The 24,651-nt window shown below is 48.0% G+C and overlaps 1 long non-coding RNA gene across 1 annotated transcript in view; it reads right to left on the reverse strand.

The window, feature by feature from the left end:
• The window catches only part of LOC137629456 (uncharacterized), a 96,130-nt gene extending 72,183 nt beyond the window's left edge, over positions 1-23,947 (reverse strand). Inside the window, exon 1 of the long non-coding RNA XR_011041512.1 lies at positions 23,812-23,947. This is a non-coding gene — a long non-coding RNA (uncharacterized lncRNA). The remainder of the gene's footprint in view (positions 1-23,811) is intronic.
• Between the last annotated feature and the right edge of the window lie 704 nt (positions 23,948-24,651).

Here is a 24,651-nt window from a genome sequence, read left to right on the forward strand (position 1 = left end):
CAGAATACTTTCCACTTCGCCTGGTAGACTCCGATAGAGGACTTGCGCAGGTGGCGAGACATCCTGTCCGCAACCTGTTGCGAAAATCCTCTCTCCGTGAGGAGACGCTGGATAGTCTCCAGGCGTGAAGCCGAAGCGACGCTACGGCTTTGTGGAAGATGTTGCAGTGTGGTTGTCTGAGTAGCTCGTGTCGTGGGGGAGTTCCCTCGGAAGCTCCGTCAGGAGCTGCAGAAGGTCCGGGAACCATTCCGCGTGATGCCACAGCGGAGCTACAAGAGTCATGGAGAGATTGACCGATACTGTAGTCTGGTCTTGTTGAGCACCCTTCTCATCAGACAGAATGGTGGGAAGGCGTAAACGTCGATGTTGTCCCACCTCTGCTGAAAAGCATCTTGCCAGAGAGCCTTGGGGTCCGGGACTAGAGAGCAGTACAGGGGCAGCTTGAAATTCAAGGCTGTCGCGAACAGATCTACTGTCGGGGAACCCCACAAAGTCAGGACTTTGTTGGCTATCTGAGGATCCAAAGACCACTCGGTACTCACCATCTGCGTCGCTTTGCTCAGACTGTAGGCGAGCACGTTCCTCTTGCCCGGAATGAAGTGAGCCGAAAGTGTGACCGAGTGGGCTTCGGACCACCTCAGAATCTCGACTGCAAGATGGGATAGCTGTTGAGAAAAGGTACCTCCCTGCTTGTTGATGTAAGCCACTACCGGGGTGTTGTCGCTCATCACCACCATGGAGTGGCCCGCCAGGGTCCGTTGGAACTGTTGAAGAGCCAGGAAAACGGCCTTCATTTCTAGCAGGTTGATGTGGAGGTACTTTTCTGATTCTGATCAGAGGCCTGAGATCCTTTGGTTCAGAATGTGGGCCCCCCCCCCCTTCCTTCTTTTGATGCGTCCGAAAACAGAGTCAAATCCGGGGGGAGCACGAGCAGATCCACTCCCTTTCGAAGGTTCACGTCGTTCAGCCACCACCGAAGATCCGTCAGTTCCGTGGATCCTATAGGAACCAGAAAGTTCGGGGAATCGGAGCCTTAATTCCACCGGGACTATAGCCACCATTGCTGGGATCTTATCCTGAGGCGGCCGTTCGGAACTAGACGTGCCAAGGAGGAGAGGTGACCTAGAAGACGTAACCATGATTGGGCCGGAAGCTCTTCCCGCCTGAGGAAAGGTTCTGCGACCCTCCTCAGCTTTGCTATCCTGTCGTCTGATGGAAAGGCTTTGTGGAGATCGGTGTCTAATATCAAGCCTAGATATACCAGACTTTTCATCGGAAGCAGAGAGGACTTCTCGAGATTTACCATGATCCCCAGATCTCGGCAAACCTCCAGAAGCCTGTCCCGGTGTCGAAGAAGGGTCGACTCCGAGTCTGCCAGGATCAGCCAGTCGTCCAGATAACGGAGGAGACGTATGCCATTCCTGTGTGCCCAAGACGAAATCTGTGTGAACACCTAGGTGAACACCTGGGGTGCTGTGGAGAGACCAAAACACAGCACCTTGAACTGGTAGATCTTGCTGTCTAGGCTGAATCTCAAGTACTTCCTGGAAGACGGATGGATTGGGATCTAGAAGTACGTGTCCTTCAGATCCAGTGTGCACATGAAGTCTTGCGGTCTCACTGGAAGTCTGACCGTGTCTGCTGTCTCCATGCTGAACGAAGTTTGTTTGACAAACTTCTTCAGGGCTGAGAGATCGATGACCGGTCTCCAGCCTCCAGACACCTTCTTTACAAGAAAGAGTTGACTGAAGAAGCCTGGGGAACAGTCGTCGACCTCCTGGAGAGCATTCTTCTTGAGCATGGTCTCTACTTCTGCCCGAAGGGCTAACCCCGTTGCCGATCCCATGGCATAGGAGTTCAGCGACACTGGATTCGCTGTCAGGGGAGGTGGAAATGTCGTGAATGGGACGCGATAACCTTGGCCGATCACAGAGACTGTCCAAGAATCGGCCCCAAGTTGCTGCCACCTGTGCACGCAACTTTTCAGGCATCCCCCCCCACAGGTGGACACGCGGGGGGAATGCCGATCCTAGCGCTTGCAGCCTCGGCCGCTGCCCCTAGGATTCTTACCTCCCCTAGAGGACTTGCCACGCCTTCTGTCCTTGGTTTGAAAGGGCTGCGGCTTAGACACCCCTGTCTTAGCTGCCAAACCTGCTTCGGTGTCTTGCGAGGCTCCTGTTGCTGTTGAGGTGCCGGAGGCTTGTACGGCCGAGATGTCAAGGCCCTCTGGAGGAGAGAATCTTGATTCGATCTCCTCCACCTCTCAGCTGTTCGTTCTATGTCCTTGGGCTCAACCAGATCCGTCCCAGTAACGGAGGAGTGCCTGAGCCTGCAGACGTCCACGGCGGGGACCTTCGGATGGAACCTCTCGGCCACTGCGTCGCGACGCTTGAGGATCGAGTTAGCCCATAGGTTAGCAACCTGGCGAGCGAGGAACTCGATTGAACGCGTGCCCGAGAGGAGGAAGGTCTCCAAAGCCTTCCTATTGCTCTCCATGGACAGATCCTCAGAGCGCAAAAGGATGCCCAGAGATTCCAGCCAAACGTCCAGCCACGAAGTTACCTGCATGGCACTCTTCGCGACCTTCTCAAGGTTCAGGATCTCTAACGACGAGAACGTCACCTGCCGGGCGGAGAGCTTCTCGAGAGGAGTTCCCCTGGTCAGCTCTTCCACGGAATGGTGGAGCGGAAGGGCCATACTGGACTCCACCATGATCTCAAAGTACCTCCTCTGATGTACTCTAGGAGGTGGGAGGAGTTTGAACCCGGCAGAAGAACGACCGGAGGAGGCGAGCTCGGAGAGCTGGGCTTCGACCCTGTCCCTGGCCCCTTTCACCCCTTTGAACCAAGGCAAAGCTGCACTGGACTTAGGGGGTTTCTGGGTGCCGTAGACTTGGTCTAGCACCGTGTCCTTGCCCTCACCACGGGCAGTCTCCGGGTCCTTAAACTTGTTGAGTTGCCTCATCAAGCCTAGGACCTGCCAGAAAGCGTGTTCCGACTCGAACTGGTCTCCTCCTTGCGGACTGGCAGCTAAGTCTCCGGTCCCCAAAGGCTCATCTTGGGGGGGATACGTGGACGTCCTCCCGGGGTCTAGTTGGCTCTGGACGTATCCTGGATGACGATTTAGGAATCATCTTGGAGTCCTTGGGCTCCCTCCTAGGAGGAATACAAGACTCCAGCAAAGAGGTCCGGAAGGGGGCTTCCTCGCGAGCAGCTTCTCTCCGAAGAGGAGGGGTTCCTCCCATTGGTGCCGTGGGAGACAACCCTGCCTCGCTGGACTCTCCAGAGGACGGAGAAACCTCGTCCAGAGGAGAAGGAGAAACAGCACGCGTAGGAGAAGGCGTAGGAGTCCTCCTGACCGACCTCTTGGGAGCCAACTTCTCTCGAGGAGAAGTCACCACGAAGTCCACTCCTCTCCTTCTCTTCAGCGGGGATGAGTCTGCCGTTGGTTTAAGTCCCATATCAACGAGGGCAGGCTTCACAGCCTGAACCACTGCGTTCATAATGTGACGGAACCAAGCCTGACAGGTAACTGACGCTGTGTCAGTTATCCCCGCTGGAGGGAAGGGGATCTCCTGACACTTCGGAGTGGACGCCACAGGGCCTGCCTGAAAAGAAATGGAAAAAGAATGTTGCATGGACCTCTCCGTAGAACCTTCCTGGTCCTGGTCCTGGTAGGTGATCCTACGCTTGCGCGGTGGCGATCCAGAGGTTGACCTGGAAGTCCGTGTCCCTGTCGGTTGGCCGCGCTGATGATCCCTGCGAGAATGAGGATCGCGGCGGTTCTCACGCGAAAAGGCATTCGAGGAATCGCGCGCGGGCGATTTCCGAAGCGTGGGCGCATTGCCGCATGTGGAAGAATGCGCGTGGGAGCGCGTGGGCGAGATGGCGCGTGGGCGAGATGGCGCGTGGGCACGCAGGCGAAGGGACACGATAGCGTGTTGGCGAGCGGTCACGTTGGCGCGCACGTGAAGGGGTACGGGATCTCGCAGGTTAAGGTGTGCGCTGAGCACTAGGCGACCGTCGATGGCGCGTAGGAGAACGGCGATGATCAGGCGAATAAAGTCGCAAGCGACTTGGCGAGCGTTTGCCAGGCGGAGAGCGCTGGCGCGATGGCGAGCAATGTCGTGTGTGCTCCGGAAAACGATGGCACGTACCACGGACAGGCGAACGACTGCGCACAGGCGATTTATTGCGCGGGGGCGAGTCGGAGACCTGGAGCGAGTCGGAGACCTGGGGCGAGTCGGAGACCTGGGGCGATCAGAGTTAAGAGAGCGATGCCGCTCAGGAGAGCGTTTGCGCACAGGCGAGTGATCGCGTGAACGCGCAGGAGATCGTTGGCGCTTAGTAAGATTACTGCGCACATCTGAAGAGGTGGACGGAGGCGAGTTAAGTCCGAAGACTGTAACTCTGGGGAGCGCTTGAACGCTACTGCACGCGAACGCCCAGGTGGGCGCGCAGGGGAACCCTGACGCGCAAGGAATTACCCACACCGTGAGTAAAGTCCCTTTTCCCCGAAGGGATCGGTGCCTGTTGGATAAAAGGGTGAGAAGGCGCCCAAATCGCATCTGCAGCCAGGAACGGAGAAGGCAGGACGGAAGGTGTGGCAGGCTTAGGGGATCGCGAACGATCCGCGAAGAGGTCAAGGGGCGCTGCTGTGATGGGCTGCTCCTGACGGGGGGGGGGGGGGGGGGGGGGGGTCGTCCTCCTCAGGGGGAGGATCAGGAGAGGACGGCCCAAAGAGGCGCCTCCTAACTCCCTTATAGGGAAAGGGAAGTCCTCTGCTGCGAAGAGGCCGACGGGCCTTACGTCGAATACGACCATGAGGAAAGGCGTCCGGGTCATCAGTCCTCCGAAGAGGAGTCTCTGTCAGCGCGCTCCCCCGAGGGGGAGACCCGCCCGCAGGAGAGACCGTGGGACTCCCCTCCCCCCTCGGAGGATCTTCGGAGGGGGGCGGAGAGCCATCAGCAACGTCCGCAACAGGAGCAGTATCAAGGGTTTGACCAGACCTGTCGGAAGGCTCAGTCAAAACAGTGTCGACAAAATCCGAAGGGAATACCTCCGGTATTACCGGCGACTGTTTGACCGCAGCCCCCAACTGGATCAAGTCAAACAGGGCTTCCTTGGAGGGCGAGCCCTTAAGCCCCAAGGAAGCCCAAAGCTGGAACAAGTCATTATTAGACACAGTTTGGTCATATTCATCAAATTCCAAATTATCCTCCCCCGGAGGAGAAGAGGGAGCTGCCACGCTAAGAAAGGCAACGCCCTCTCCCGCACCCCAAGGTCGGGAAACACCACTAGGGCCTGCGCTACCACTCGGCAGTCTCTCACGAGAGACCGATCGAGTGGGAGCTTCGGAGGAGTTTCGGGCGGCGGAAGAGGAGTCCTTAGAGCCTTCCTACTTCAAGGTTGCCCCTGAAGGAGAACGGTCTCTCTTGGACTTCTTCTTACGCCGGCGGCCGAACTTCTCCCACTGGGAGGCAGACCACTCCCTAGACTCACTGCAAGTATTCTCCCTATCACACCGTCAGCCTCGGCACTGCGGGCAAAGGGTGTGAGGATCGGTGTCCTCCGCTGACATGAAGGTCCCACAAGGGCAGCCAGCGAGTCCAGGGCACTTGCGCATAACAAAGACAACGGTCGAGGCCAACTTCCAAACGCACAGAACTAGAAAAAGCAAAAAAACAAATTAAGGCTGTCATTAACGAGGACGAAAACAGCAACGTCTGTACTTCGTCCGAGCCAAAAGTAAAGTGAGACAACTCACAGCTGTGTGGGGGGGGAGGGGTAGCAAGCTACCCTTTCCCTACCCCCTGCTAACTAGCGGGGGGGGAGTTAACCCTCGTTAAAAATCTACTGGCTTGTCATTTCAGCTACGCCGAAAGAAAACTCTATGTAAATAGCGTGGTTTGTGTTTCGGTTATGGAACAAACTGGATTTGGAAGCCAATCTTGCGGGTGGAAAGGCAAACCCGTTTTGCCAAGAGTCTTCTTTGACTCCATCCAAATTCCAATCAATTTCAAAGCTTTTTTAGAAGAGCGCGAGAGCACCATCTTCGTAAACATAGGCACTTTGGTTGCCTTCCCCAGGGTAAATTCCGATGGGGGAGAACGTGGTGCAACAGGAGTAGAGTGGTCTGGAAAGAGTCCCGTAGAAACCAGCATTAATTTTTTGAGGTTCTCCTCTTCTCCCTCAGAAATATCTTCCAGCGGTTCATCCGGGCAAGATACCTCATCTCGTTCTTCTTCTGACAATTCTCCTTGTTCGGACAAGCAACGTCCCGGAACCGAAGCGTCAGTGCCGAAATGGGAGCGTTTGTGATGTTCAACGTCTCCCTCTATCTGGCGATCACTAGTCTTACGCTTAAAATCACGTTCAGTTTGGGAAACGGCATCTAACTGAAGTGGAGCGGTCGAGGTTGACCGAGGTGCGACGTCAAGAATGGACTGACACTCGGCGTCAAGGGTTAACCGACGTGAGCCGTCGCGATGACGCGAGGCGTCTGGTTGACGCTGACGTTGACTCTCTATGCTATCAAGAGTCAACTGACGTGAGCCGTCGCGGTGACGCGTAGCGTCTGCCTGCTGCTGACGCTGACGCTCCGCCGCATCATGAGTAGACTGCCGTGAGCCATCACGGTGACGCGTTGTGTCTACCTGCCGCCGCTGCCATTCCGCATCGCGTTCGTTACCATCCTGCCGCTCAGCGGCTTGTTCTATCGCTAGGCGAACGTCAACGCTTTTGAAAGAACGACGTTCGGAGATTGTTTTTTGCTGTGTAGCAGCCCCCTGACGTGACCCATCCATCTCACCCTGCCGTAGAACACTGCGATTGGGAGATCGCCTGTGCGATAACGCGTCGGCACCAGAGACAACAGGCCGCCTGTGCGACAACGGGTTCGAAACGGAAGACTGACGCCCAACCGCACTGCTAACCGCAGGCTGATAAGATCCCATCACCGACGAGAGCTACAGTTTCATACCCAATAACATAGACCATTTAGGATCGCTACTATGCGACACATTAGAATCTCCTGACGGAAGCGGTGGTGCATGAACCGTCACATCAGAAACAGGCATCAGCTCCGAATCCGACTGAATTACATCATTATCCACATCAAAACCCCTGTCAGAGCATTTCACAGGCGAACAACCCTCGAGACTGAAAACGCTTAGGCGTATCCCAGTTACTACAGCCCGGTTGTTGCGGAGGCGATTCGTGTTGCTGAACGACCGCGCGAGACTTCCTTTTAAGCGGTCCAGAGGCGTGACGCCAGACCTCGCCAAACGAACCTTCATCCGAGGAAGGCGGTAATGCACCAACCTCATCTTTCCTATGATGAGGGTGAGCGACCTGTGTTACGACAGCAGGAACGCTTGAGGGGACGTCTGCGCGATTGATGACGCCTCTCATTCCCTTTCGACGTCCAACATTACTTCTCCTATGGGTTCGGGAGCTTTAAAGAGGTCGTAGGCTGGGTGGACGACAGGATCGCGTAGACGCACCCTCCACAACACTAAACACATTAGAAACACTTTTCACATTCGGTTGGTCACCTGAGCGACAACTTTTAAGCACATTAATCTCGGACAAGATCTGGTTTTTGTCCGCAGCTAACGATTCGACTCTTTCACCGAGAGCCTGAATCGCTGTTAACATATCCTTCATAGAGGGTTCCTTCGGTTCCTGATCTACCACTACGGGGGAAGGAAGGACCCCACCTTTTGGTGGGCAGCTCGTTTTTGGTGAGAAAAGTAGGATCAGGGAAAAGGTTCAGTTCTCCCTCTTCTGTGAAGTGAATATGGCCTTCATTTCTAGATAAGGCCACTATTTCACTAACTCTAGCCCCTGAGGCTATAGCAAACAGAAATATCACTTTCTGTGTTAGATCCTTTAGTGTGCAATCCTCGCTGTTCATGTTTGAAGCGTAGTGCAAGACTTTGTCTGATGACCATGATATGGGCTTTGGAGGGGTTGCTTCCAAGATGTTGATGTGAAAGGTTTTGAACTGGTACGACCAATTCCCCTGCACTTTCTTTTGTTAGGAATGGCCTCCCCATCCTTCCAGGGAGGCATCTGTGTGAATTACCAATGATGGTTGAGGTGGTTGTAAGGGAATTGTTCGTGTTAGGCTCTTGACTGTTGACCAAGGCCTTAGAAGCGTGCGCAATCGGGTCGGTGTCAACCTTTGTTGATCTCTTCGAGTATTTGATGCGGATCTTCTCCAGACTCCTGGCGCATCCTTTAATTGTACTTTTAGCACTGGGTCTGTCACTGCTGCAAACTGGAGAGAGCCCAGTACTCTTTCCTGTTGGCGTCTTGAAATATTCTTGAGTTTCAGTAGTCTCTTGACAGATCTCACTATCTCTCTCCTCCTCTTCGATGGAATGGAGAGACGGTGTAACTGCAAGTTCCAATGGATTCCTAACCATTGAAACTCCTAAAGCTGGAGAAAGGCGAGACTTCTTGCAGTTGATCTTGAAGCCTAGGTGTTCTAGGAACTGGATCACCTTTGTGGCTGCTTGTAGACAAGCTGTCTTGGATGCTGCCCACACCAGCCAATCGTCCAGGTATGCCACTACCTAAATTCCTTCTAAGCGTGGTTGTTGGACGACTGTATCCGCAAGTTTTGTGAATATCCTTGGGGCTATGTTTAGCCCAAAGGGCATGGCTGTGAAGGCATATTTCGTTTTCTGTAGCCCAAATCCAAGGTAGGATGAGAGGGAGGCAGCTGACTGGTAGGTGCCAGTAAGCATCTGCCAGGTCTATTGAGACTGTGTATGCCCCTTTTGGTAGAAGGGTCCTTATGTGTTGTAAGGTAAGCATCCGGAACTTGTTGTTCTCAATGAACTTGTCGAGTGGAGACAAGTCTAGAATGACTCTGAGTTTGTCCGAGTCCTTCTTGGGAACACAAAACAGCTTTCACTGGAATTTGATGGACTTCATTTTCTTTATTACCTTTTTGTTCAAGAGTTCCGAGTTATATTCTTCCAATAAGGGGATGGATTGTAGGAAGAGTTGAGGAAAAGGGGGTGGAATTTTGTTCCATTTCCAACCGAGTTCATTCTTGATTAGACTTTGGGCCCAGGGATCGAGGATCCAACGATCCCGAAAGTGGAAGAGTCTCCCTCCTACCTGGAGCATCTGATTGCTGAGATGTTCTTGAGGATCTAATTCCGTGACCGCGTCCTCCTCTACCCCTTGAGGGGTTTCTTGAGGAACCTCTTTTTGAGCCTCTACCTTTGGGGCAAAAGGTAATTGTGTGCCTCTCAAAGCCTGGATTAAACGCAGGCAATTGAGCTACTAGCTGTTGGGGTACTACCTGAAAGGTGGTTTGTGGCTGAGCTACCATTTGGGGCACTGTGGCCATGGTCACGGTTGGAAGTTGTGCAGGTCTGCGTGGTTTCTTTGTTTTCCTGTTTTTAGGTTGGGGATCAACGTCTGAGGATGATTTCCTCTTGGAAGACATGCCCCATTTCTGGAGAAGGTTCCTATTCTCCGTGGCGGCTTTGGCGATGACCTGAACCACATCTTGTGGAAATAGGTCCTTGCCCCAGATGTATGAAGTGATCAGCTTCCTGGGTTCGTGTTTGATCGTTGCAGCGGCAAACACATGCTCCCTACAGGCCCTCCTGGACCTAACGAAGGCATACGAGTCCTTCACAAGGGTACCCATGCGAGCCTTGGCTAAGATCATGTACATTTCTGTGGCATTGGAAAGGCCTGCACACATTTCCATGCAGTTCTGAAGAGACAAAGAAGCAGCTAGTCTCTCTTTTATCTCCTGTTCCCTTCTCAAAAGATGATCTGGCAGTTTTGGAAGGTTCTCATTGAACTGCTGACCTGCTATCTCCGGATCCAGTTCAGAGACGGAGAAGGTTAGATGAACCTCGTTCCACTTCTCCTCGCAGGTAGGCATGGCTAGAGATAATGGTCTGCACTCTTCTAGCAATGGGCATGGTTTTCCCGCATCGACTGCTTTTATGACACGGTCAAGAGCTTTCACCAAAAAGGGAATGGCTCTGGAGGAAGGAACAATGAAGGTAGGATGCCTCTTGCTCAATGCTGAGACTTTGGAGTTGGTGTAACCGGCTACCTTTAGGGTCTTGGACAGGAGAGCCTGTGCCTTGTCATGCTCGAAGACGATGACTTCCTTTGGTTCCATCTCCTCACGGGATGCTGGTTCATCCCGTAGTCTCACGTAACAGTCTGGGTATGCCGAAAGGCTAGGCCAGAATTGAAGATCTTCAAGGGGTATGGCACCCCAACGTCTCGGAGATATAGAGCTTCCAATCCATTATGGCATATGCTCCGTGTACCTCCAAGGGTTGGTTTCGGAGCATTGAGGTAAATCAGAGACCTTAAGAGGCTTAGGAAAGCCTCTGAAAACGCCAGGGCGTTTCCCTTCTCTTACCTCATTCTTCGTCTCTTTGAGATCTTGTTTTATCTCCTGCTGTTCCTTGCCGAACACTGCCATCATCTGCTGAATCGACTCTATCAGCAGATCCGGATGGGGAGTTGGGGCTGAAGAGGTTGACGGCACAGGTTGATATGCCATCACAGAAAACTGAGGGTACTCAGTTACCGTTGACACGGATCCTTCTTCCTCCGTAGGTAGTTGAACCACATCTTCAGGGTCTACTTGTAAAAGGTTCTTTTCGGTGTCAGTAGACTCCTCCGACATCCGTTCCTGGTGGATGTCCATGCCTTCAAGTGCCTTATTAATATCTGCATCCACTGTCAGTTGGATGAAGGGAGGCTTGGCCTGTACTTGGGGCACAACCGCATTGGATTGGGCCTTAAGGAACAGAAGGCACCTCATAGCTTCATTAGGTAGGTAAGGTCCCGGAGAGTTCTTCTGGAACCCTCTTACCCACCTCCGAAGAGTTTCTCTTGCTGTATCCCTTGACTCTGTAGTGTCAGGGATATCTTCTCCAAATCCCTCGGTCATCAGAGCCGAGCAGATGGCGCAACCCTTCGGGTCCCAATACTTCAGGGTTTCAGATACGATGGAGCAGGGGGCATGAGACCTGCACATCGTATGCCCACAAAAGTCCTTACTCATGGTTGCAGAACACGACTGCACACTTCACCGTTGGCTCCTCCTGTACGGAAAGAAAAGGTGAAATGAGTATAGGGTTATTTATATCATTGATATAAATGCATATATTTAACAATAGTATTGCTTACTATTATATTTAATAGCTTAGGATAGTAAGCTAGAAAGGAAATAAGAAAGACACATACAGTATCTGTGTTTCCTCTCCAGGCAATTGCTGTGACCTCCATCAATAACAATATTTTAATTTCCCTATGAGGGAAAATACAGAGTGGAATAACTCCCTTACTTACAGCTGGAGTCAGTGAATATCTACACTAACTCCTCCACTTGTAGAATATTAATACTGAATTGGTGATTTATAAGTCCCGATGATCCAGGATTCATCAGAATGTTCAAGGAATACTTCACCACAATATTTTATTCGGCTTCAATAATAGACTGTGAAAGGATACAAAGAGTATGTTTGAAATACTTGTACTACTCTATCATTGCATACTGTAGTTTTCTAACTACTGTATTGTTATACTGCAGGAATACTGGCTACTGTATTGTCATATACTGTAGTTTTACCGGTATACTACCGGGGTCAGGCTAGTGCCTGGCGGTAGAAACTGAGAGGGAGAGAGAAAGAATGGAAAGGAGGATTCCGTATTATTATAGTTTAGTACAATAGGCCTAATTGGAAGTATAGGGGGGGCTACTGCCTTCTACAGCCTCCTTCCCAGAATGAGAGTTCTAATGGAAGGGGAGGAATGCATTTGATTCTAGCTTCTATCCAGTCACAAATTCTGCTGCCGGCTGTACTGCCGGTTGCGAAGTTTGTGGATGGCAGTCCAAGAGAGGACTGAAGAATTCTCAACAGTATAATGGATTTCCCACCGGCAGCCATTAGGGCCGGCTCAGCCTTTCCCCCGGAGCATTCGCTTCCGTTAGGGAGCTGGTCAAGGCGGTAACCTAACCGCCGCTTATAGGAACCCGGCCGGTAACTCAGTCAGCCCGGCAAGTGGGGATGATTGTAGAATACCGGCCAAAGAAAATTTGTGACGGCTAGGCCAACACTAAAGGACAGAAGGGGAAGGGAAAAGGGTCTTATTGTTTACAGGGGAGAAAGGCGACGGAAAGTATGTCGTCTGCTTTCGGCCATAAATCAGGGAAGCAAGGCTTCCTGTTTTTACGCCATCGTGGGAGGCAAGGGAATAAGAATTCCCCTGTCGGCGACATTGTCGGTTATAAGACATATCTTATAGTCTACAAGGGAGAAAGGTGGCGGCAATTATGCCGCCTACTTTCAGTTGTAAACTAGGGAAGCATAGCTTCCTTTGCCGACAACGTCATAGCCGGCAGAGGAATCACGATTCCCCTGTCGGCTGCAAGACAATACACCCTGAGTTACTGTCATCCTTCAAAGCCGGGATACTCGTCGGCAAAGAAGATCGACGGTAAAACACTATATAAGTCAAGCCGGAGTTAACTACTCGTTGGCGATGATGGAAGATAGGGTTGCCGCTTGGGATGCCAGCACTCAGGGGGGAAGAAGGGTTTATCCTCTTTTCTCTAAAGAGAAGCGTATCGAATTATACCAATAATTCTAGGGGATATATATATCCCCGACCGAATTAATAGAAACGATACTAGAGGTTAAACAATAGGATTTACATTAACGTATACCAAACAGGTTAGGCTAGCCTAACTCGAGTGGGGACCGCAGCTACGAGTGATACCACCGAGGCCCTATCGTATACGAAAGAAACGTTATATTTTGGAAAAGGAAATATTATATATGTACAGGTATATGCAATCTTCACTAGTATAATTTTGCCTGACTAGCTAGAAAATTTCTTTATAGCTAAATACCGGGAACGTCGCACTAACTAAATAATTGCAATTAAGACGTGCGACAGCGGTCTCAAGATTGCTGCCTCCGGAGATGGCAGTGCTCCGCTAACACACCTAAATTATGTTAATTTAACTGCGAGAAGGGAGCTGTAAATTATACACAGGAAAGATTAAATACTCAACTTTCCAGAGGCTGAAGATGCTAGAAATTGCATGATAATATTCCTGAAAACAGTAACAACACCAAGAGAAACGTGGGAGAGCACCTAGCTTAAATGCTACGTTCAAAGGAATAATGGGCCGTAGTAGTACAGGGAGGGGGTCCACCGGGTACCTTGATAACGGCTCCTCTTCTCCCTCAAAGAGTAAAATCTATTCGGGGTAAGACTGCTATGTGTCGTATCAAAAAATACGTCCCCTGATATTATGCGATATCCTTAAAGATATATTAAGGATACTCGCACCAGGAGTTAGAATTCTGGAGACCTAGGGTTAATTTTTGGGAGTATCACTGTAGCAAAATATCCCTCAGAAAGCTACCTCAAGGAACCCTCCATCAGGATGACATGGCTGAGCCCAAAAAATGTCTTTACATGTGTTTATCAACTTTAATTTTCAACAATTTTTTAAAAATATATTCTTTACACTCCTGCGAGATTTCATTATCGGTTATTAATATCCATTTCAAGGATATTCCTTTGATATATAAATATTAGGTAATTTAATTTATAAATTAGAAAATATTAGCTTTATGATAAAATCACAAAACTCATGAAGCGGCCGTCATCCTTTGGTGGCATACCCCAAGCACTTCTTGGGTTTAAAGCCTCTGGTACCCAAGACCATATATAGCCTATGTAGCAATTATATGTGATGTGCATGTTTGGAACTCGGACATAAAGCGAGAAAAATCTCAAAATCATTCATGAAAAATATCTCTTACTAATAAGGAAATAACAGTGTAGTATAGTTAACCAACTCTAAGATCTTACTTTGGGCTATGGATATTTTGGAAATTCTTTCCCCACGCACTGGGAGTAGTGAACACCTATAACTTAGCTTCCTAGCTAACCTAACTTAATAGTGTGTGTTGTAAGGTCATAGTCTTACCCACCGTGCTTCCTCCCCCTGGACTCTTTTCTGTATATTGTGACTATTATTTATTCCACACAGTGGATTTTTAAATAATGATGTTGCGCTCTTTGAGAGTTTTATTTTAAAATACAAATTATAAATATCAAGGCGGTAGTCTAATGAAATATACATTATTATACATGAAAATAAAACTCTAAAAGAGCGCAACATCATTATACACAAATCCACTGTGTGGAATAAATAATAAAGTTACAATATACAGATAAGAGTCCAGGGGGAGGAAACTTACAGTGTTCTTACTGGGAAAAGTTGGTAATATTGTACTGTATTACAGGGCAATGTAACCTAGGAAAAAAACTACTTTTTTCTATAGAAAAAATTCCGCTCTTTGAAAGTGACTCTCGTTCCCGTCACAAATGAATAGTTTCAGAAAGATATATATATCTATATCCTTTGGTAATGGGGGACCCCCAGTGGGCACAGGGTTTTGGGTGGGGAAAACATACTGGGGAAACGATATACAATGGTAAAACAAACCTTTTCTTCTCTATACATTACCTTCTTGGATGTATAATAAATGGAGGAAAAGATAAACCAGAATAACTGGATAACCTTTGGAGGCGCCATTGCAAAGGCTATGTCTCAGGAAAAAATACAGTTACCAGAAATGCCAACGTGTGATGTAAAGCTGCGGCAACGTTAGCGTAACATGCGAACGTCATTCTATTGTCGGTTGTAGTCGCTCCCGTTCGTTCGTTTGTACATAGCAGGTTTCGACCTTCTGCACATAATCTCCCCCACCCCTTAACCCTTTTACCCCCAAGCTATTTGGAAATTTCCAACCCTTAACCCCCAGGGGGTTATTTTTTTCCCAGCACATTTTGCAGTATATTTTTTTTAAATTGCTCTAACAGCCTTAATTTTTGTCCTAGAGAGGTCAGGTTGGTCTCATTCTCTTGGAAAATGCCTGAATTTTCTCTAAAACTTATCAAAAATATGAAAAAAAATATTTTTATAGCATTTTTTTGCAAGGACGTACCGGTACGTCCATGGGGGTAAAGGGATGGCTTTTGTGAAACGTACCAGTACGTCCTTTGGGGGTAAAAGGGTTAAGTATAGGCTCCACCTCCACCAATAGGATTTCTTCTTCTCTAGCCGTCAAATTTAACTATTCGACTTCACACGTTTATTCAAGTACTGTATATGACTTGCACCTGTGCAACAATTACCATCCCTTTTATGTAATACCCTCGTATACATATTACGTTTGACCCCAGTATAACAGTACTCGTTTTATTATGCGATACCTTATAAAATCACCTCATTTTATATACCCATCAAATATTATTTATCATACACTCCATTTTATCTTCCTAATTTACTTTTATACATTTTGTTATAACCTTGTCACTTCCAGATTTCACATAAAAACTTGCTCTAGACAAGTTTTTCCATTCTAGTTCATTCATATTTTCTCTCTAGACTCCGTTGCTTTTCCGTTAACCAATCACGAACCCATAAGTATGTAAAGTTTGCACAGGGTGGTTAATATTTCCCTAGCCCCACCTTCCAACAAACCCTTTTCTGTGGAAACCTTTGTCCTAGTCAGGTCTTTGATAGTTGAAATAACGTCTTTTTGTCTATTTTACGATTGAAGTTTTAGAAAATTGTAACATGTTATTTTCATTAGTAAAATAAATTTTTGAATATACTTACCCGATGATCATGTAGCTGTCAACTCCGTTGCCCGACAGAAATCTACGGTCGGGATACGCCAGCGATCGCTATCCAGGTGGGGGTGTACACAACAGCGCCATCTGTGAGTAGGTACTCAAGTACTTCTTGTCAACAAGAACTCAATTTTCTCCTCGGTCCACTGGTTCTCTATGGGGAGGAAGGGCGGGTTCTTTAATTCATGATCATCGGGTAAGTATATTCAAAAATTTATTTTACTAATGAAAATAACATTTTTCAATATTAATCTTACCCGATGATCATGTAGCTGATTCACACCCAGGGTGGTGGGTGGAGACCAGCATACATGTTAACAAAGAAGCTAAGTATCCCGTATTTCATTTTATCAGTTATTCAAAATAACAAACATAAAATAAATAAGTACCTGGTAAGGAAGTCGACTTGAACTATTACTCTGCCTTTTTTAAGTACGTCTTCCTTACTGAGCCTAGCGGTCCTCTTAGGATGCTGAACGACTCCTAGGTGCTGAAGTATAAAGGGCTGCAACCCATACTAAACGACCTCATCACAACCTCTAACCTAGGCGCTTCTCAAGAAAGAATTTGACCACCCGCCAAATCAACCAGGATGCGGAAGGCTTCTTAGCCGACCGTACAACCAAAAGAACAACAATAAAAAGTATTCAAGAGAAAGGTTAAAAAGGTTATGGGATTATGGGAATGTAGTGGCTGAGCCCTCACCTACTACTGCACTCGCTGCTACGAATGGTCCCAGGGTGTAGCAGTTCTCGTAAAGAGACTGGACATCTTTGAGATAGAATGATGCGAACACTGACTTGCTTCTCCAATAGGTTGCATCCATAACACTCTGCAGAGAACGGTTCTGTTTGAAGGCCACTGAAGTAGCAACAGCTCTTACTTCATGTGTCCTTACCTTCAGCAAAGCAAGGTCTTCTTCCTTCAGATGAGAATGTGCTTCTCTAATCAGAAGCCTGATGTAGTAAGAAACTGCGTTCTTAGACATCGGTAGAGAAGGCTTCTTGATAGCACACCATAAAGCTTCTGATTGTCCTCGTAATGGCTTTGACCTTCTTAAATAGTACCTAAGAGCTCTAACTGGGCAAAGTACTCTCTCTAGTTCGTTCCCCACCAAGTTGGACAGGCTTGGGATCTCGAACGACTTAGGCCAAGGACGGGAAGGAAGCTCGTTTTTAGCCAAAAAACCGAGCTGCAAGGAACATGTAGCCGTTTCAGATGTGAAACCTATGTTCCTGCTGAAGGCGTGGATCTCACTTACTCTTTTAGCTGTTGCTAAGCACACGAGGAAAAGATTTTTTAATGTGAGGTCCTTAAAAGAGGCTGATTGGAGCGGTTCAAATCTTGATGACATTAGGAACCTTAAAACCACGTCAAGATTCCAGCCTGGAGTGGACAACCGACGTTCCTTTGAGGTCTCAAAAGACCTAAGGAGGTCCTGTAGATCTTTGTTGGTGGAAAGATCCAAGCCTCTGTGGCGGAATACCGCTGCCAACATACTTCTGTAACCCTTGATCGTAGGAGCTGATAGGGATCTTACGTTCCTTAGATGTAACAGGAAGTCAGCAATCTGGGTTACAGTGGTACTGGTTGAGGAAACTGCATTGGCCTTGCACCAGCTTCGGAAGACTTCCCATTTAGACTGATAGACTCTGAGAGTGGATGTCCTCCTTGCTCTGGCAATCGCTCTGGCTGCCTCCTTCGAAAAGCCTCTAGCTCTTGAGAGTCTTTCGATAGTCTGAAGGCAGTCAGACGAAGAGCGTGGAGGTTTGGGTGTACCTTCTTTACGTGAGGTTGACGCAGAAGGTCCACTCTTAGAGGAAGAGTCCTGGGAACGTCGACTAGCCATTGCAGTACCTCGGTGAACCATTCTCTCGCGGGCCAGAGGGGAGCAACCAACGTCAGCCGTGTCCCTTTGTGAGAGGCGAACTTCTGAAGTACCCTGTTGACAATCTTGAACGGCGGGAACGCATACAGGTCGAGATGGGACCAATCCAGCAGAAAGGCATCCACGTGAACTGCTGCTGGGTCTGGAATCGGAGAACAATACATCGGGAGCCTCTTGGTCATCGAGGTAGCGAATAGATCTATGGTTGGCTGACCCCACAGGGCCCATAGTCTGCTGCAAACATTCTTGTGAAGGGTCCACTCTGTGGGGAAGACCTGACCCTTCCGGCTGAGGCGATCTGCCATGACATTCATATCGCCCTGAATGAACCTCGTTACCAGCGAAAGCTTTCGATCTTTTGACCAAATGAGGAGGTCCCTTGCGATCTCGAACAACTTCCTCGAATGAGTCCCTCCCTGCTTGGAGATGTAAGCCAAGGCTGTGGTGTTGTCGGAGTTCACCTCCACCACCTTGTTTAGCTGGAGGGACTTGAAGTTTATCAAGGCCAGATGAACCGCCAACAACTCCTTGCAATTGATGTGAAGTGTCCTTTGCTCCTGATTCCATGTGCCCGAGCATTCCTGTCCGTCCAGTGTCGCACCCCAGCCCGTGTCCGATGCGTCCGAGAAGAGACGGTGGTCGGGGGTCTGAACAGCCAATGGTAGACCTTCCTTGAGAAGAATGCTGTTCTTCCACCACGTTAGAGTAGACCTCATCTCTTCGGAAACAGGCACTGAGACCGTCTCTAGCGTCATGTCCTTTATCCAGTGAGCAGCTAGATGATACTGAAGGGGGCGGAGGTGGAGTCTACCTAACTCGATGAACAGGGCCAGCGATGAAAGTGTCCCTGTTAGACTCATCCACTGCCTGACTGAACATCGGTTCCTTCTCAGCATGCTCTGGATGCATTCTAGGGCTTGCTTGATCCTTGGGACCGACGGAAAAGCCCGAAAAGCTCGACTCTGAATCTCCATACCCAGATAGACAATGGTCTGGGATGGGACGAGCTGGGACTTCTCTATATTGACCAGGAGGCCCAGTTCCTTGGTCAGATCCATAGTCCATCTGAGATTCTCCAGACAGCGACGACTTGTTGGAGCTCTTAAAAGCCAGTCGTCTAAATAGAGGGAGGCTCTGATGTCTGCCAAGTGAAGGAATTTCGCAATATTCCTCATCAGTCTGGTAAACACAAGAGGTGCCGTGCTTAGGCCAAAGCACAGGGCTTGGAACTGGTACACAACCTTTCCAAAGACGAACCTTAGGAAAGGTTGGGAGTCTGGATGGATGGGGACGTGAAAGTACGCGTCTTTCAGGTCTAACGAGACCATCCAGTCCTCCTGCCTGACCGCTGTTAGGACCGACTTCGTCGTCTCCATCGTGAACGTCTGCTTGGAGACAAAAGCATTGAGAGCACTGACGTCCAGCACCGTTCTCCAACCTCCTGTCTTCTTGGCTACCAGGAAGAGACGGTTGTAAAAGCCCGGGGATTGATGATCCCGGACTATGACCACCGCTTCCTTTTGTAGCAAGAGCGACACCTCTTGTTGCAACGCTAGCCTCTTGTCCTTCTCCTTGTAGTTGGGAGAGAGGTTGATGGGAGACGTAGCTAGAGGGGGACTGCGGCAGAACGGAATTCTGTATCCCTCCTTTAGCCACTTCACAGACTGAGCGTCTGCACCTCTGCTCTCCCAAGCTTGCCAGAAGGTCTTGAGTCTGGCTCCTACTGCTGTCTGGAGAGGAAGGCAGTCAGAACTTGCCTTTTGCGGACTTGGAACCCTTCTTGGACTTGCCACGGTGACTGTCTGCACGGGTACCTCCTCTGCTGGAGGCTCTGCCACGAAAGGGCGGGATGAACCTAGATGCAGGTGTGTCAACTGCTGCAGGGAGGAAGGGTCTAGGCACGGAAGGTAAGGTTTTAGCCTTACGTGCAGAAGATGCCATAAGATCATGAGTATCCTTCTGGATAAGCGAGGCAGCCATCCCCTTAATCAGCTCCTCCGGAAACAGACACTTGGAGAGAGGAGCAAACAACAACTCTGACTTCTGGCAAGGAGTGATACCAGCCGATAAGAAGGAGCAAAGATGTTCTCTCTTCTTAAGGACTCCTGACACATACGAAGCCGCAAGTTCACCAGACCCATCCCGAATTGCTTTGTCCATGCTAGACATGATCAGCATGGCCGAGTCCTTATCTGAAGGGGAAGTCTTCCTGCTTAAGGCTCCCAAACACCAATCGAGGAAGTTGAATATCTCGAAGGCACGAAAGACTCCCTTCAACAGATGATCCAAATCAGAAAAGGACCAGCAGATCTTCGAACGTCTCATAGCCAACCTGCGGGGAGAGTCAACCAGACTTGAGAAGTCGCCCTGGGCAGAGGCAGGAACTCCCAAGCCGGGTTCCTCTCCCGTGGCATACCAGACGCTCGACTTAGAAGCAAGCTTGGTAGGCGGAAAGACGAAAGAAGTCTTTCCCAGTTGCTTCTTGGAATGCAACCACTCTCCCATAACCCTCAAAGCTCTCTTAGATGATCTGGCGAGAACAAGCTTGGTGAAGGCAGGCGCAGCAGACTGCATGCCCAGAGCAAACTCGGAGGGAGGAGAACGAGGGGTTGCAGACACAAACTGCTCAGGATACAAGTCCCTGAACAAGGCAAGGACTTTACGAAAGTCTAAGGAGGGAGGCGTAGACTTGGGCCCTTCAAAATCAGAGTGAGGTTCATCCAGATGTGCAGCTTCGTCATCCGATACACCATCATCCGAAAGCTGAGTTGTAAGTGGCAAAGGTAGAGCAGAAAGCTGAACGGCTGAATCCGGCAGTACGGGTGCATGCGTACCTGCGGATCCAACATCATGCCGCTGCTGGTCGGTCTGCGAGCTGGCAACAACAAAAGCAGAGGGCTGGTGTGTGGGAGGGGCTGCGGTGGGTTGAGGAGCATGCGGTATGGTATGCGGAGCATGCTGTAAGGTATGCGGCGCATGCTGCATGGTATGCGGAGCATGCTGTAAGGTATGCAGAGCATGCTGCATGGGCTGCGGAGAATGCCGCATAGTGCTGGAACCCGGCAGCTCTAAAGAACCTTCCCACTGCTGATGCGGTAGCTCACGCATGTTAGCAGATGGTGCAGCAAGAACATGCGTCTGGCAGGGTGGACTGCGCATCGGTGGTGGAGCTCTCACAGGTGGAGTGTGGGAGCAGGCAGCCGCAGTATCTGCTGAGCGCACAACCTCGGCGGGTTGTAGGTTAACAGGAGCAGTGTTAACCTTCTCAGCATGATACTCCTGCATGAATGCCGCCTCCAGAATCAACAGCGTATCCAAGTAGGTCTTGCCGGCGGCACGACAGAGGAAAAACTGAGTTCTTGTTGACAAGAAGTACTTGAGTACCTACTCACAGATGGCGCTGTTGTGTACACCCCCACCTGGATAGCGATCGCTGGCGTATCCCGACCGTAGATTTCTGTCGGGCAACGGAGTTGACAGCTACATGATCATCGGGTAAGATAAATATTGAAAAAACTTCAGTAATCCATACTGGAAAGTATTTTGGTGAATTCCAAAGTTCATAATATTCTTAAATCTCGTAATGTAATATACCAACTTTTACAGTGTTCCAAGTGCAGTACTAAACTAAGGCAAAGCAGTCAAGACGCCACAGACTCAAGTCACAACACCCCCATGACCCACAAGTTTCGTCGTCATGGTCATACAAGTCATTAATTTCTTTAACTTTAAGGTGTTAGTTTTAATATATTTTGTTAGAGTGCGAAGCTCAACATTACCACTTACCAGTGTATACAAGGTTGATGTTTTATTTTCCTGTGATCGTAAGCGAGGAACAAGAACCATTATATTTAACGTTGCTAATGTTATTGTAACATTACTAATGTTATCGTAACATTACTAATGTTAGCATGCGCAGCTCAACATTACCGCTTGCCAGTACATACGAGCTTGATGTTTTATTTCTATGCGAGCGAAGCGAGCCTGTGGCGGAACAAGAACCATTATATATAGTGTAGCTAATGTTATCATAACAGTGCTAACGTTATCGTAACGTGAGTGACCGTAACAATGGTAACGCTGTGTATCATTGGTAACGTTGCTACTGTTACCGTTCGCAGTACATACGTGAGTGAAGTGACACGTAATTTGAACAAGTCATTAGTTATAAGCATTTTAAAAAAATATATATAATAAAAGACATTATATTTAAACATTTTAACAGAAAATAAATGTTTTCTTGTAGAAAACGTGATTTAACCAGTTTTCACATTCATTTCATCCAAAATAACAGCAACCAGTTTGGCTACTTAAAGTTAGTTGGTTGTTCTGTTGGTTTGCGGTTAAAATAAAGGTCAAATCACGTTAATTACCACGGGAAAACATATATTTTCTGTTCAAAATGAGAATCTGTAATGCAGTAAAACTTTACCAAAAAGTTTCCCCGACGATAAGTACAGTAATACCCTACTACCAATTTAATGATCATATAAAAATGATGGGTTATCTTATTCTAGGCAGGCCCAAATGATGGTTCATATTTACCTTCTCCCAATGACTATTTCCTCCGAGGCTATGTTACTAATGGCTACTTAGGGCTGGCTTAACCTAGGGCAGATTTAGGAAAATTTACAGTTTCATCCATTATGGGAAATCTATTATAATAATATATTTCCCGAGTAAAGCAAGTCTTTTGTAGTATTTCTGTAAAATATTATCTGTCGCAAATGCCTAGTTCTTTATATATCGACGATCAAACTCACGCTACTCATGTCTTCCTCCCAGATATTTTCTAAGTCTGTTGTTATTGTTGACTGTGTCTTGTATTTGCTTAAATGAGCCCTGTAACCACTATAATCCGGTGACAAACTAGTCCACTATGAAGTCTTACACGTTTGGCCAATCAGAGCGCCTGTCCACTATGACGTCATACATGTTTGGCCAATCACAGCGTGACAATACAACAGCGCCACAATACAATATCTTCCCAGGCATTTCATTTCGTTTTTAGACATGGAGACCATAGAAAGGGCGTCATCTCATGTTGCACAAGAAGTTGAAATTCCATTTTCTTGTCCTGACTGTTTCGTAACTTACAATGAATTTGTTGAAAAACTAGTGCATTTGTGCCAGACACACAATTTAATTTTACAAAATCAAAATTGTCTTGCATGTCAAGGAACATTCCCAACGGCTTCACATTTTCCTCAAAGCAGCAGCACATCTTAATGAACCAACAGTTTAAGGTAAGCTTCATTAATTTATAGAGTATATTATAATGGTGATAGTATAACGATGTATGCAGCAGTACCATCCCTTTGGATTTGGTTTGATGGATGTGTTAGGTAGTGGCTGTAAGGGGGGGTGGCCTCGCAGGGGTAGGCCTAGGTAGGGGTACAGCGCCCTAGGTTAGGTGGTTGTATTAGGTTCGGTAGTGTCCCAAAATTCACTGTGGCCTTAAGGGGGGGGTCGCAGGGGGGGCGGAGCCCCCCAGGTAGGCCTAGGTAGGGGTACAGGGCCCATAGGTAGGGGTACAGAGCCCCTGGGCTAGGTTAGGTGGGTTTATTAGGTTCAGTAGTGCCCTGAAAATCACTGTGGCCTTAAGGGGGGGACGAAGGGGGGTTCGCAGGGGGGGGGGCGGAGCCCCCCCTGGTAGGGCTAGATAGGGGTATAGGGGGAGGGGTGGTGGAAGGATAAGTATTCAATTATTGCAAATATCATTTGACGCCCCCCCCCCCACCCAAAACCCCGGTTCCCAACTGGTGTCCCCCATAATTGTTGGGATGAAGTAGGGTCTTTCTGCATTCTAGAACAACTTAGTAAATCTCCAAATCGGATGGTTTGCGGTCAAAATAAACGTTAAATTCGTTGGAACTACACTATTTCTGATGCAACAAATATATTTTTATTCCAGTTTCCCCATAATGGATGAAACTGTAAATTTACCCAGATTTAATATAGCTTTGTTCTAACCCTGTTTGTCACAGAGATCCCTTTATTCCCAATTTGAAGTGGGTTGATAAAGGATACAAATAATTTCCCAACATGTATTAACATCAAATTTTATCTAGATTTGCGAAAACAAGAACTTTTTTTTAGAAATTTGAAGTAATTGTGCAATGTTGATTTTGTACTGCAAGCTTGGTTGACACCACACATTGAATGTTAGTAAACTTATCCGTGTATTATTTAGGACCCTACCTTCTCCATGGTGTGAATAAGCAACTATATTCCGTATTTTGATAGAATTTTCAACAATATAGATGCACTTTTGCAGAAACGTTTGGCAATTGAAGTTTAGTTGTCACCAAGACCAAGGGTTGACGAGTCGAGTGACTGTTTAATGTTGGTGAGCAGTGTTGCCATCAACAATTTTCAGTTCCCGCTAGCCAGAACCTTAAAAACCGCTAGATTGGGGCTTGGACCCGCTAGATTTACAGAATATCCTACAGAGCTTAAATAAATCAACACTAAGCTGTGTGTGTAACATTGTATATCGTTCATACATCTGTATCTACATCTATATCTATCTATAAAAGCACACACATATATAATGCACATTGAGTATTGCCCTTTGATGTTAAAAAATATTAGAATAAATTTTATATGGAACTCGATACCTTACAGTATGTACAGACAGATAAATTCAATGTTTACCTTTATCATTAAATATGGCTCCTCCTGCCCCTTACCCTTTTCGTGAACTACTACAGCTGCTTGCGATGTTCCCTCAGTGGAAGTGATGTTTGTCTGTTTCGTTCCAATCATATTCAAAACATCTGGTGGCACATAATTAAAGCAGGTTTAGCCCCGAACGGATCCCAAGAATAGCACTCGTCATTTTTGTTTGCATTCTATTTCTTATCTTATTTTTCACAAGATTCATCTAGCTAGAAATTCTTTCATCCTCTGTATTTGAATGAGGATACAAAACTTTCTTTAAGATAGTACTACACTTCGATCTCTCAATCGATGTAATTGATGGCATTTTGCTATCAATGAGGCATGCCTTGCAAACATCGTTCAAGTGATCGCAAGTTG

Source organism: Palaemon carinicauda, chromosome 37, assembly GCF_036898095.1.
Source record: "Palaemon carinicauda isolate YSFRI2023 chromosome 37, ASM3689809v2, whole genome shotgun sequence".
Classification (NCBI taxonomy): Eukaryota; Metazoa; Arthropoda; class Malacostraca; order Decapoda; family Palaemonidae; genus Palaemon; species Palaemon carinicauda.